Below are 15,111 nucleotides of genomic sequence, written 5' to 3'. Positions count from 1 at the left end.
GGCATTTCATACTTCGTCTCAAAACGCTCAAAGGCAAAATGTTCAGATGGCCCATCTCCAAGTGGTTCATGAGATCTACTCAAATCACTGTTAGGGTCTGAAATAAGACTCAATGAGCTGGCATTCATGAAAGGCTTTACAGTAGCCTGCTCATTCACTGTGTCTTGAAACGATTCAATCGGTAATTTGTTCATTAAGGCAGATAATGATAGACCCCCATTCACCGGTGGAGAGCATCTTATGATTTTCTCCTGATCACTGAAGGTAATTTGGAGATTGCCAACAGACCTCTCCGTGTCATCTAAAGGTGTTGTGGCAAGAAAATGTTTTTTGTTTACACAAGCTAAAACATTAGAAGTACAAAATAGGGCTCCTTACCTTACGAGAGCCAATAATATTCAGATGCATAAGGTCGCAAGAAAAGGTTTAAAACAAAGGCATCCACAGCAAATCATGCAAGGAAAGAAGAAAAATATGGCATTTAATTACTAAGTGTCACAAATCTTTATAAAAAACAAGCAGTAAACCTGTAATACTTTTCAAAGAAAACAGAAAACAAATGACTAAACATGCAATAAAAAGTTTGAATGACTGTTTAGTAGACTTTACCACCAATTATTCGTAACATGAGTGCAAAGCAACTAAGTATTGAAAGAAAAGTTACTTACTAGTAATTCTGTAGCGTCAATCATTTAGGGTCACAATTACCAATAATTAATGTAAAGATGAAGTCACCAGACCGTGTATTCATGCCATTTCAACCGTGTCCCGATCAAAGACTGATCCCCTATCCACATTTTCCTCACTTCCTTACTGATAATAGTGAGCATGCTTGCAAATCATAACACTCGACTGAGCCAGGCATTTAGGGTAGGTTTTTAAACTATATTTCCTTCGTTTTCTGGCAGTTTTCTATCAATTCCAACTAGAGCGACCAGACTGCCATTAAAAATGTTTTTTAAATAAATGCATTGCTGGGTAAGTTACAATATACAGATAAATTCCGCATCTGCTCTATAACTGGAAGAATACCGATGGAATGCGTAGGGAAGATGCCACAAATTAACTGAAAACGCCATCTATATGGATTTGAGATGTAAATCCATTGCGGTGAATTTTGAATCGACTGAATGTGGTTAACTCTAGACTATGAAGAAACAACCTAGAAAGTGCAAGAACACAAGGACCATTGACTTGAAGCACTGCTATCGTAGGCTAATAAGAGTCTATCAGTGTAAGTGGTGAGAGTTTACATGACCCTTTAAGTGAGGACAAAGTAACCTCCGTGCTCTCCACACTACGCGTCTAGGTCACAGCCTGGTACAGGAAAGCAACTGTGCTCGACCTATGCAACAGCACAGGTCATGGACTCCCTGGTTAAGCTTCACTATTACTTGGATAAGGAAGCCTTTTTGAAAACAGCACGAGAACTGGGCAATGTTTCCTTCCAAGACCAAACTTGCATAATTTAAGAAAAGTGTTCCAGGCAACACTCCAGCACAAAGCTGAATTCAAAGCAGTCATCAGGAAACTAGGAGATGAAGGAGTTCGATATAGACGCATGTGGCCCTTGGGGCTCTCATTTGGTTTAGAAGGCAAGCACCATTTTGTAACGGACAAAATCCAGGCCTCCCAGTCTGCCGGGGATCCACTTTTGGATGGTGCTTCAGAATTTTCACTGTGGAGGATTGAAATCAGCGCGCCCATTTAAAAGACTGATGCGAACAGGTGGAGTCACCAGAGGGTCACACCCATTCTTAGCATGACTCCGGGGATCAAGAGAATCACTAAACCCAGAATGGGCATGACCTGCACCAGAAGCCAGACCTTAGAGGACTCAGTTTGGCTCTATACCCATCAAGCTTTCTTCTTTTTCCCATTCTGATGAACCTGGGCTTTAGGTTTTCTAGCTGGAATATTTATTTTGGGTCCTACGTGGAGAGAACACTTCTTATCAACCAAAAGAACCAGAGCAGCAACTGCTCATATTTACCAAAAGGTTTACTGCCTGATATGACCAACGTGTGTAATGCTGGCGAGACTTAAATCTTGTGCCACTATCTCCCATGTACCAAGGTAGTCACCTACGAGAGCACTGGCACTTCTATTCAGCCACACTGTGGAAAGGGAGATGTTAGAGCTCAAGACACCATTCGGATGAACCACTTTTGCAGTGCAACTTCCCTGAGCTATTTATTTACTCTCAGCCCAAAAGACAGTCCTGCAGGCAACTGGAATGTTTTCCAAACCCCATGTGGTGCTCTTCAGATGTCCCAAACTGATGAGTACTGGATCTTTCCATTCAACAATGCACATTTTGAGGCCCTAGAAAGGAGTGGCATTGAATTCCAATGCTAACCTAAAACAAGGGCATCCCTACTCAATAAGAAAAACAGTGGTTCGATTAGGAATGTGAACGGATAAACAATGAAAAAACAAGCTCAAAGGCAGAATACAATTGTACTGTTCAAGAATGCAATAGGGAAAGCGTAGTCATACATAGGTTATGTTTAAAATTAATTTGTTTCTCTTAACCCGTTTATTACTTCGAACGTTCTGCGCCAGTGCTGAACGTTCGAAGAAACGGGTGCGGCCGCGTCGGCCAACGGACGTGCGCAGCACTGGCAAGGTAGTGCTTGCGACGACCATTGGCCGACGGCAGCACTAAAGGGGTTAAATACAGGTGCGTAATGTGTCATGTCCCACATGAACAACAGAACAAAAAAGAAACAATAAAGGACATTACAATTAAACAGACAACATACACAAAAACAATTCATGTTTACAAAACTATAACAAATTACCACATAGAAAAATTGAAATTGAGCCCTTGTATCAATGAAAGGGATCGGGTAGCTTGTATATGTCAACGGTGTTTTGACTCCCTGTATGTACCATATGGTGTCTCATCAGGACCAACAGAATATGGGGACACTTAAGAATGAGAAAAAAACAGAAGGATGCAGAAATATTGAATGGAGTCACAGTGATGGAAAGTCTGCAAAGTGTTCAATACAGTGTCCGTGGCTAATAAGAGTCTAGCAGTGGAAGTTGCCCAATAGCGCTACCCACTGGATGTACCCATTGCCTTCTCATCCCTTCCACCTCTTTTCTCTCCTTCTTCCTTAAGCTGGACACCCAGCGCTCAGCTCGTCACAGCGCCGCACAAGCCGGGGTGTACAGGTTACCCCGACAACCTCAGGACCACGCCTCCTTTTGTCCTCACTGGGGCATTCGCTCCAAGTCAAGTTTTGGCCACTCAGTGTCAAAAGGAAGAACACCGCAGTGTCTTCCAGCTGACACTGAAGGAGTGAGGGGCTGGATACGTGCAGCCCGCTTTCTGATTTGATCGCAGAATCCTTCAGACCATTAGGTGCACGCGCAGTTTTCTGCAACCGTCCTATTATCGGTTATGCACTCTTGTGGTGCCTTGTACCTCCAATCAAGAATTGCCTTGCTTAGTCAGCAGCCTCACCTTGGGGGTAAGCATTGTCTGCGAACCCATTGATTTCCCTATGATCCTGCGAACCCACTGCAAATCTTGCCATTGTTCTTAGAGTTCCCTATGATATTGTTTACCCATTTGTATGTTTTTTTTTACCCAGTTACCATACCGTCCAGGGTGCCCAATGTGAGTATCCTTACCCCTTCCTTTGGGCACTTTGGTTGGTGTGCACACTGTCTGAAGTACCTTAGATTCTCTCAAGTACAGTGTGAATTATTAATTATTTTGACACGTTTTATAATTACAGTACAGAGTGGTCACTGTTTTTTTTTTTATTCTTCAGTGTCTTCACATTCTGTTGGTACCGATGAGACTATTGTAAGGGGGGTCGAAACGTCCTCGGCACATACAAGCGAAGCAGCTACCAGATCCCTTTCACTGATACAGGGGGTCGATTTCAATTGATAATTTTTCTACGTGGTTGCTTGTTATAGTTTTGGAAACATTCATTTGTTGTGTGTATGCTATCTGTAATTGTAATGTTTTATTGTTTCTTTCTTGTTCCATTGTTCCCATCGGACAAATGGCACATAACGCATAAGTAGTTAAGTAAATACACATAATTTTCAACATAACCAATGTATCACTATTCTTTTCCTATTGCATTATTGAAAAGTGCAACTGTATTATGCCACTGAGCTCGTTTTTACATTGTTTATCCATACACATTCTAACAGACCCCCCAGGATATAGCGGCATGGATTAGCAAATTTAGCGGCACAAAAATAGAAATTTAGCGGCACAAATATGGAAATTTAGCGGCAATTTAGCGGCATTTTATTTGGCGGTTTTTCCTACAACAAACACAGATATCTGTGTGTGTTGGTCCCTGGTGTGTCTGTGGTCTGTGTATGTTAGTCTCTGGTGTGTTTGTGGTCTGTGTGTGTTGGTCCCTGGTGTGTTTGTGGTCTGTGTGTGTTGTTCCCAGTGTGTTGGTCTGAAGTGCGTGGACGCCTGTGCCGCCGGGCACTGATGTTTTCCTCTTGTCCTTGAACTATCTGAAGCTGCTGCGGTCTGTGGACACTGAAGTCCCCCCTTGGGCCCTCAGGGGCCCGGGCAGTGCACGTCTCCAGACAAGGTCCGGGAGCCAGGAGAGTGAGGGAAGCCCCCAGAAGGGCTGGGGCAGAGTCGGGCTTCCAGCAGGGACGGATCCCCTGGTCTGTGCAGCTGCATTAAAAGTTCCTGTAATTACAGACACGGCTTTCTTTGAAAGAGCCATCAGTTTATTTTTTAAAGTTTTATATAGCGCTGGCTAGACCCGGAGGTATGAGAGCGCTTTACATGAGCATCAGATCATAGTTACAGGTTACATCATTACAAAGGTTACACAATTCTTAGAGCATGGCAACATAGTTACTTGTAAGGTCGAGATAGACAATAAGCACAAATACGTAAGGGGAAAAGAAGGCAAGGTGAGAGATTCAGGGGAGGGGGGTTGGAGTAGGGGAAGTAGACAGATAATGAAGGCGGGAAAGAGGAGGGGAGGGTGAGAGACACAGCATGGGGAGAGGAGGGGAAGGGTGACGGGGACACAAACCGGTAGAAGAGTCAAGGCAACGTCCAAAGTCCAGTAGGCTGTGATCCCAGGGGAAGGGGTATCCCTTCCCTATCTCTATTGCGAGAGGCTCCCTTTACGCAGTGGACTCTCTCAGAGGGGTCTCTGAGACTCCAAGCCCTACATACTGGATCCTTCCCCAAAAAGGGGAGAGGGAGTGCTTTGGCAAGGGGTGCCATGCCATACCTCAAGTGTGAGTGGCTCCCTTGGCGCGGTGGACTCCCTCAGCGGGTTCGCTGAGACTCCAGAGTACCATCATTCGGTGTTGCACCATTAGTGTATGGCAAATTGACGCCATCAATGTGAAGACTTCTTCACTGGCACAGTCCCTCCAGACCATGTTAGCAAGTTGTTAGTCTGCTGCTTTGTGTCCAGTTTGAGGCACTCTTTTGTGGTGTACTGAATGGATATTTTCCCATCACCTGTTGTAGTTGACATCTGGCCAATGGCTTCCTCTTCATCTTCAGAATCACTTCCTTGTGAGTTTGTATGAGATGCTGAAACTGGTAACTGTGACAGAAAAGTCTGCAGCACCCTCAAATACACAAGTAAACCTTCCTCTGAAAGAGTTTCTAAATATGTTTCCCCAACTCTTAAAACAAAATAAAAAAGCCAGGGTGCTTTATCCCTTTTTCTTGAAAGCTGGCTTTCAGACGTTAGAAGTGCATTCAGAAAGAATTCATGGAAGGCAATCTGTATATCAGCCAGCGCTGGAATGATGAAATTGAATATCTGATCGGTGAAAGGTGCAGCCAGAAACTCCTCTGTAAAGGCAGTGAAGATCTGAATCCTTGAGCCCTCTGGACAAGAACGGTATGAAAAGTGCAGTGGTTTTAAAAGATTCTCAAGAAGGATCTTTGCAGTAGGAACTCGAGAAACATCAGTGTATTCAATGCTTGACGAAAGTTTGCAATTTATTAACAAGTAAAAAGACCTGTAGTATCCTTTCTTTATCATGTAGTGCAAAATGTGTTCAACTATTGATGCTACGTAGTTGGCATCCTGCAACTTAGGCAAATATGTACTCTCAGATGCAAATACCTCAATCATTCTCAGTGTAAGTGCAACATTCAAACTGTCTTCATTGCAGTGTTGCAACAATCTGCAACACAGCCCCAGCAACCTCTTTATCTGAAATAGACATGTCCGTCTGTCGGGACCAGTCAGCTGCTTTGCAAACTGAGCATTCTGTTTGATTAAATGTTGACATATCCACATCAAACGTTTAGAATCCTCCTTTTGCCTATAAAAAAAACAGAAGTTGCCGTACTAAAAGAGTCAGGCTAGTTTCATGGGTAATGGACACATTTCCCTCTGATTGTGTCAAAGCAGCACAGCGATCAAATTCACTTCTCTGAATGGAATATTGATGTTCTCTGTCCTTGTAACCTCGTACAAAGGACTGAATAATTATTGCATTTTTTAATCTTCGTCTTTCTTCCTCTCTTTTCCGTCTTTCTTCCGGAGTCCTATGCAGAAGAGATGACTTTTCTTCCTTTCTACTTGCACCGCCAAGTGACACCTTGGGTCTCGTCTTGAAATCTCCTTCAAAGCTAAACATCTTTATTATTTATCCCATCTAGAGATGCGGCTCCAAACCCGACGCAGTATGGATACCATTCGCACGTGTCGCCAGTGTCTCCAACTGGCTTTGTGTCTGGTTGGTGGCTGACTTAGACAAGAACCAGCTCCCCCCCCCCCCGCAGAGGTCGGATGCTCTCCTTGGAGCGTTACAACGCGGCCCTCTCTCCCCTCGATCGTGCAATCAGCAGAGAACACCCCTGGAGGGTCCCACAGAACGGCCCCTCCCCAGGCTTCCCACGGAAGCTACCACTGCCACCAGAGGCCTGAGACTGACCAGATGGCTCTTTCCATCCATCCCCCCGCCCCCACAGACCGGCCCCTTCCCCTTGAAAGGGGTCTGGATGTCTAGATTTCGCTGGCACTTTTGTAAAAATCGCTGCATTTTTACAAAAGTGCCGATTTCGCGGCAAACCGCGAAATCGCAAAATGGCGATATCCTGGAGGATCTGTCTAATAAGAATCGCTGTTACCTTGATATTATTGAATTCCGATGGGCACTGCAATAGAGGAACATGGCTGCCTGAGTCTCTGCCCAGACCAAAGCAAGCTTCAGCTTACCATGATCTACCTATTTGCTAGTAACAAAGAACAATCACTGCAAGCCTTGGACTACTAAAAATGCAACAATCGCATAATTTTTAATCACACATTGCCTAAAGACCCAACGTATGCCTGAGTACGATAAACTAACAGAAAGACTGAAAACAATTGCCCTCACAAAACTCTAAAGGCCAAACATCACACATGCATGACTCACAATTACAGTAAATGTGCTTACAGTCCCCCTCCCCCCCCCCCCCCGGTCACCTGGGGGGAAAAAACGATTTTCCACATTTATGGTGTGGAAGCAATTTAACCAGAGGCTAAACTGAAGTGTTTTGCTACGCTCTTGTACTTTTAGCTGTGAATAAAGTACTTTAACTAAAATTCGCCATTATACAGTTATAGTTATTTCAAGTAATTGTAACTTGCGCCCTTGCCATGCACAGTATTGTCATCACTGATTTAGGTTCAGATATCAGTGATGTCCCCCCACCTCAGAACCAAGGATTGTCGCACAGCCAAATACTCGTAAACGCCTACATAATGCCCCTCACGAACATAGTTAGAGCCCACGGCATCAACATAGTATCCTAAACCGATGTTACACAGCTCATCCTTACCTTTACAGATCAACCAGCACGGCCAAATGAAACTTCACCAACTGCATAAGCAACATCGCTGCTTGGATGAAAACAACCTGCCTCCAGCTTAACACAGACAAATTCGAAGATCTAATCTTCGGCAATAACCACTCCTTCCTGGAAGCTACTTGGTGGCACCCCGAAATTGGCCCCCCACCCACTCCTGCGGACCGTGTCAAGAACCTGGGGATTATCCTTGACACCAACCTGTCCATCAGCAGACAGATCAATGCGGTCTACTCATCATGCTTCCACATCCTGCGACTGCTATGCAGGATTTACAAGTGGATCTCACTGAACACCAGACGAACAGTCACCCAGGCTCTTATCACAAGTAAACTTGATTACGGAAACGCCCTCTTAATCGGAATCCCAGCCTATGTCCTATGCAGACTACAAACCCCGAGAAAGCCACCAGACTCATTCTGAACATCCAGCAAAATGAACACATCTCTCCACACCTCAACAATCTCCAATGGCTACCAGTCAAGGAAAGATGCAAGTTTAAGCTACTCACCCATCCCTACAAAGCTTTCCACCACACCGGTCCAATCACTCCTACCTCGCATCAAGAAGACCAGAAGCAGAGGACGCGCATTCTCATCTCTCACAGCCAGGACCTGGAACCACCTCTTGAAACACCTTAGAACTTACCCCTCCCTCATGGGCTTCCGAAGGAACCTAAAGACATGGCTTTTCCAGACAAAACAGATATGATCTCCTCAGGTTTGCCCTACTCAGCGCCTGGATACCCTCACTGGTGATTAGCCACGCTCTACAAATTCACATAAAAAACCCTTCTATGCCAACTGTTCATCCAAAATCTATTAGAATTTTAAATTAAAACATTTGCATCTTGTGATAATTGGGCTGGGAGGAAAGACAATTTTTTTCTTTCGACTCTGGGGAAAAATAAGCATGTATTAATTTTGTACTGGCTGTTTCCTCCTTCTGTAACTGGGAGTTCATAACGTATCGAGTGTAACTGGCAGGTAGGCAGTTGACAGTGATTTCATTAATATTTAAAAAGAGACAAAGGGTTCCCAAGTCAGCATTTTTAAGAAAAATTGAGAATCAAAGGAGATGAGAAAGCACAGTGGTAATTCAATCACAAGTAGTCAAAATCAAACCTTGTCTTCATGCAAATGAAAGAACAAGCATAAGCAAAGCCAATAGGTCGCGCTTATGTGAGAGCTATTGGCTTTGCGAATGTCTTTTACCAATGTTGTATAGCAGCACGGCTGATGTTCAGCATGGCTAAACGTTAGTGGTGTGACAAAGAGGCACAGAGGAGAGAAAAATGATGGGATGTGGAGTGGCATAGAGTGGAGTGGCGACCATTAGAGCAGCGTACAGTAGAGTGGTGTACAGTACAGTGGCACAGAGTGGAGCATCAGAGCGTGGCCGAACGGCTACAGCGGTCAACTTAGAAGCTGGGGAACCGGGTTAAGAGTCTCGGCAGCGACGCTCAACATCCTGCGATTCTGGGCAAATCACTTAATCTTCCCGGGCCTAACAAAATAAAATGATGACTGTGTCTGCGTGTAACGCAACTGGTGCTCATGTAAAGTGCTCTGATACCCGATACCTTCAGGTCGAGTTTGTGTTATATACAAATCCGGACAAAGAAACAAGTGGCATGTCGGAGTGGTATAGAGTGTGGTAGAGTAGAGCAGCAAAGAGTGGAGCGGTGTAGAGTGTCACTATGTAGAGGGGAGTGCGGTGGAGTGGAGTGGCATGGATTAGAGCAGAATATCCCCAAGTAGAGTGCAGCAGAGTAGGACAATTGTGGGTGTAAGTAACTAAAGCATCAAGGGAGACAGCAAATAGGGTGAAAGCACCATAAATAGGAAGCTGTATGCCTGTGTTAAAAGTAGGAAAGCACACTGCATGTCCAGGAATAATACCGAAAAGCTTATAAAATATAAAAAATAGTGTGCTGCAAAAAGAAAAGGAACAATGTATACTTGGTCTATACTCCAGGGAGGAGTGAACACAAGAAAGGAAGGGTAACCCTACAAGGGTTAACCAACGAAAGACTGAAAGGAATATGCTACTTACCAGTATGCATCTGTTCTTGGCATAGAGGGCTGCAGAGTGGTACATTTATGAATAGATCGCCATCTGGTGTTGGGCTCGGATGATTGCACTTTGTTTTTCTTCTGGAGAAGTCTTTGTCGTCATAGGTGACTCCTCCTCTCGGTGTTAGTGCGCATGGGCATCGGCTCCATCCTTAGATTGTTTTGCCATAGTAGGGTTAGATGGAGTAGTGTAGTGTAGTACATAAAGATATGCCCATGTAAATGTATCTAAATAAGATAATGTTGGGACAGACACAGGTTTCCGGGGAGGCAGGGAGGGCATGTACCACTCTGCAGCCCTCTATGCCAAGAACAGATGCATACTGGTAAGTAGCATATTCCGTTCGAGGCATATGGGCTGCAGATGGTACATTTATGAATAGATTGTACAGCAGTTACCTCCCTAGCGGTGGTCACCAGTGTCTGTCGCAACTGTCTGAAATAGAGTTTTTAATACAGCTTGGCCCACTCTGGCTTGTTGTGCAGCCTGTACATCAACACAGTAGTGCTTTGTGAATGTATGTGGTGTAGACCAAGTTGCTGCTCTACATATGTCATCTAGGGGAATGTTCCCTAAGAATGCCATAGATGCTCCTAGTTTTCTTGTGGAATGAGCTCTAGGAGGAACAGTTAATGTTCTCTTTGCTTTAATGTAACATATTTGTATACATCTTACAATCCATCTTGCGATGCCTGCTTTAGAGATAGGATTGCCCTTATGTGTTGGGGAAAATGCTACAAATAGTTGTTTAGTTTTCCTGAAGTCTTGTGTTCTTTCTATGTAGTATGAAATGGCTCTTTTAACATCTAGTGTATGTAGAGCCCTTTCTGCCACCGTCTGTGGCTTTGGAAAGAAGACTGGTAATTCCACTGGCTGATTGATGTGGAATGCTGAAATTACTTTAGGCAAGAACTTTGGGTTTGTTCTAAGAACCACTTTATTCTGGTGTATCTGTAGGAATGGTTCTTGTATTGTTAATGCCTGTAACTCGCTTACTCTTCTGAGTGAGGTAATGGCTATAAGGAATGCCACCTTCCATGTAAGGAATTGTATTTCGCACCTATGCATAGGTTCGAAGGGTGGCCCCATTAGTCTGGTGAGTACTACGTTGAGGTTCCAGACTGGGGAAGGTGGTAATCTTGGTGGAATGACTCTTTTAAGACCTTCCATGAATGCTTTTATCGCTGGTACTCTGAACAGTGATATGCGCTGCCTGTTTTGTAGGTATGCTGCTATAGCTGCTAGATGTACTCTGATAGATGTGTACGCTAGATTACATTGCTGTAAGTGTAACAAGTAGCAAATAATCTCCCTTGTTGATACGTCTAGAGGGTTGATATTGTTATTAGTGCAGTGTATAGCAAACCTCTTCCACTTAGCTGCATAGCATGCTCTGGTGGTTGGACGTCTCGCTTGTTTAATTATTTCCATGCAATTTGGGGGGAGATCTAAGTACCCAAATTCTAGGATTTCAGGAGCCAGATCGCTAAGTTCAATTGAGTTGGATCTGGGTGCATTATCTCTCCATGGTTCTGTGTAAGGTGCATGGGTAGAATTCGTAGCTTTTGATGTGGCACTTGTGAGAGTTGCAGGAGCGTGGTGAACCACGGCTGTCTTGCCCACGTGGGTGCTACTAGTATCATGGTCATTGAATGTTGTTGCAGTTTCCTGACCACTAATGGGATTAGTGGGAGAGGGGGAAAAGCGTATGCAAATTTGTTGGACCAATTTATCCATAACGCATTGCCCTGCGACAGGTGATGTGGGTACCTGGACGCGAAGCTTTGGCATTTTGCGTTCTGATGAGTGGCAAATAGGTCTATCTCTGGTTGTCCCCATCTTTGGAAGAATGGCTGCAGTATTTGTTGGTGCAGTTCCCATTCGTGTATTTGTTCCGACTGTCTGCTTAAGATGTCTGCTATCTGGTTTTGAACTCCTGGTAGGTGTTCGGCTAACAGATAGATGTTTTGAGGAATGGCCCATCTCCAAATCTCCTGTGCTAGTCTGGATAATTGGAGAGAGTGCGTCCCCCCCTGTTTTTGAATATAATACATTGCTGTCATGTTGTCTGTTCTGATCAGGACTGCTTTGTGGATAACATGTATCTGAAAGGCTTTCAATGCTAGAAACACTGCCAGTAGTTCTAGATAGTTGATGTGCAGTGTTTTTTCCTGCACACTCCACCTTCCTTGTACTGTGTATTTGTCCATATGTGCTCCCCATCCGGTGAGCGATGCGTCTGCTGTTATTGTCACCTGTGGAATTGGCTCTAGGAACGACCGCCCCTTGGTAATGTTTGTTCTGTTCCACCACTTCAGAGAGCGGTGTGTGCGGTCGTCTACCAACACCAGATCCGTAATCTGTCCTTGAGCCTGATTCCACTGTGTCGCTAAGCATTCTTGTAGCGGACGCATTTGTAGTTTTGCATATGGTATTAGCAGTATGCAGGATGACATCATGCCTAGTAGCTGCATGAACACTCTTGCTGTTAGTGAGTGTTGTGGCTGAAATCTCTGAATGATTGTAAGCATTGCTTGGACTCTTATTGGGTTGGGGTACACTTTGGCTTTTTCTGTGTCTATGGTAGCCCCCAGATATTGTTGAACTTTGTTTGGTTGTAGGTGTGACTTTGTGTAGTTCACCGTGAACCCTAGCTGGTGTAGTAGCTGAATTGTCTTTTGTGTGTGTTGCAGACACTCCTCTTGCGACCTGGCTTTTATTAGCCAGTCGTCCAAGTATGGGAAGACATGAATTTGTTGTCTTCTTAGGTGAGCTGCTACCACTGCCAGGCATTTTGTGAACACCCTTGGTGCCGTCGTGACACCAAATGGGAGGACTTTGAACTGATAATGTTGTCCTTCTACCACAAACCTGAGGTATTTCCTGTGGGCTTTGTGAATAGGGATATGAAAGTAAGCGTCTTTTAGATCCAGTGTAGAAAGAAAGTCCCCTTTCTTCAGTAAAGGAAGTACTTGTTGGAGCGTGACCATGTGGAAATGTTCCGAATTTATGTATGCGTTGAGAGGTCTTAGGTCCAGTATTGGCCTTAGAGACCCGTCCTTTTTGGGGATTAGGAAGTATAGGGAGTATACTCCTGTTCCCTGTTGGTGCTGTGGAACCTTCTCTATGGCATGCTTTTCTAGCAGTGATATTACTTCCTGTTTTAACAGTGTCAGGTGATCTTGTTTCATTGGACGCTGTTTGGGGGGGATGTTTGGTGGGGTAGCTGTGAGTTCTAGGCAATAACCATGTTGGATAATTTGTCTTACCCACTTGTCTGATGTGATGTTTTCCCAGACAGGTAGGAACTGTGATAGGCGTCCCCCTACCGGTGTTATATGGTCTGGGGGAAGCTCTATGAAGTCACTGTTTTGGGGTTGGAGAGTTGCGGTTGTTGTTGTTTCCGCGACCTCTACCCTTGTTGTTGTTACCCCTGTATCCACCTCTAGAATTACCTCTGGGTGATGTAGGTGTAAAAGAGGTTTGCTGTTGGTTTGTACCTGTACCTTTGGATCCTCCTCTATAGGTGGATCTACGAAAGGAACCTCTTTGTGTCGGCTGCTGCAATGCTCCCATTGATTTAGCCGTTTCTGTATCCTTTTTCATTTTTTCTAGGGCCTCATCTGTCCCTGTGCCAAAAAGTGTTTTCCCATCAAAAGGTTGATTAAGTAACGAGGTTTGTACCTCTTGTTTGAATCCTGACACTCTGAGCCATGCATGTCTCCTTAGCATGATGCTTGTATTTGTCGACCTTGCCGCAGTTTCTGCCGCGTCTAGGGCGCACTTTATTGAAGTGTTAGTAATTAACTTCCCTTCTTGTATAAGTTGATCAGCTCTCTTTTGATGTTCTTTAGGGAGATGTTTGATGAGTGTTTCTAACTCATCATAATGCGCTCTGTCATACCTTGCAAGTAGTGCTTGCGTATTAGCTATGCGCCAACTGTTTGCCGCTTGAGATGCTACTCTCTTGCCAGAGGCATCTATTAGTTTAGACTCTTTGTCAGGAGGTGGCGCTTCTCCCGTAGATAAAGAGTTTGCTCTCTTGCAAGCGTTTGTGACCACTAGTGAGTCTAGAGGAATTTGTCCCTTAATGTATATTGGGTCTTTTGGAGCTGCCCTATATTTTTTATCAATTCTTGGGTTCAATACCCTAGCCCTCACTGGGTCTTTGAATATCTCTGATGTATGACTGAGAAGGCCTTTTAGCATTGGTAGTGTTCCTGATGTTCTTTGTGCAGTAGGTAGTGTCTCTAATAAGAAGTCTTGTACTAGAGGTTCTGTATGTAGGTCTACCTTATGAAATGTTGCTGCTCTAGTAATGAGTTGTGCAAACCCAGTATTGTCATCAGGAGGTGAAGGTTTTGAGGGATATGACTCAAGGTCGGTATCATTACCTGATCCCACATTATACTCCTCCCATGGGTCTGCCTCCTCTGGGATTGTGTCCTCATCATCCCCAGGGTGTCCCCCCTCCCCTGTGTCACTTTCTCCATCTGTTGTAGGTGTAGATGGACGTGTGGGAGGAATATCTGGCCTATTGTGAGGAATAGGCGAAGATGGTGTGTGAGGTTTGGGAGAAGGGGGAGGAGTTGTATTCGTCCCCATTGTTCTCTTCTTTGGATGAGCCTTGTCGTCCAAATGTTCATGTTTCCTCTTTTTAGGTAGCTCTGTGACTACCTTGCCAGTCTTTGGGTCAATAAACAAAGTCTTTTGTTTAGGATCCGTTCCGTGTTCCTGTGTCGGTACCGCAGTTTTCGGTTCCGAAAGGTGTCTTTTCTTTGAAATGTCCATTTGTGTTTTCGGTGCCGAAGTTTTGTTCGGATCCGACTTCTTCGGTATCGAAGATGTCCCCGGTGTCGAGGGTGTTTTCGGCACCGAAGCGTGCTTCGGTGTCGACATGGACTGCTTCGACTTCGAGCTTTCCTTGACCTGGTGCTTCGGTGTCGATGTGGTTGGTTTATCGGAACCGGAACCACTATGATGGGGGACCGAGTGTTTCGGTTTCTGTTTCGTTGCCGGGCTCGAAGGCGGGGCGTTGGAAACTTTTTTCGGTTGTCTGACCGGGCTCGAGGGCGGGGTCGACACCGTGCGGTGTCTGTTTTTCGGTAAAGGGACGTCGTCACTCACGGTTTGTTGGACGTCGATTTCCTCGACGTCGGACTCGTCCGCTTCTGACCCCGCCTCGTCGGCCTCTTCTTCCT

General features: G+C 44.8%; 1 protein-coding gene and 1 pseudogene across 2 annotated transcripts in view; both read right to left on the bottom strand.

Moving 5' to 3' along the window:
- Positions 1 to 15,111, bottom strand: part of HBS1L (HBS1 like translational GTPase) — a 520,713-nt gene that overhangs the window by 387,232 nt on the left and 118,370 nt on the right. The gene's annotated exons all lie outside the window — the stretch shown is intronic.
- Positions 5,248 to 6,660, bottom strand: LOC144761404 (ubiquitin-protein ligase E3C pseudogene; annotated as a pseudogene).

Source organism: Lissotriton helveticus, chromosome 6 (assembly GCF_964261635.1).
Source record: "Lissotriton helveticus chromosome 6, aLisHel1.1, whole genome shotgun sequence".
Taxonomy (NCBI): Eukaryota; Metazoa; Chordata; class Amphibia; order Caudata; family Salamandridae; genus Lissotriton; species Lissotriton helveticus.
The sequence above is the reverse complement of the archived record's forward strand: the minus strand, read 5'-3'. Positions and strand labels throughout refer to the sequence as shown.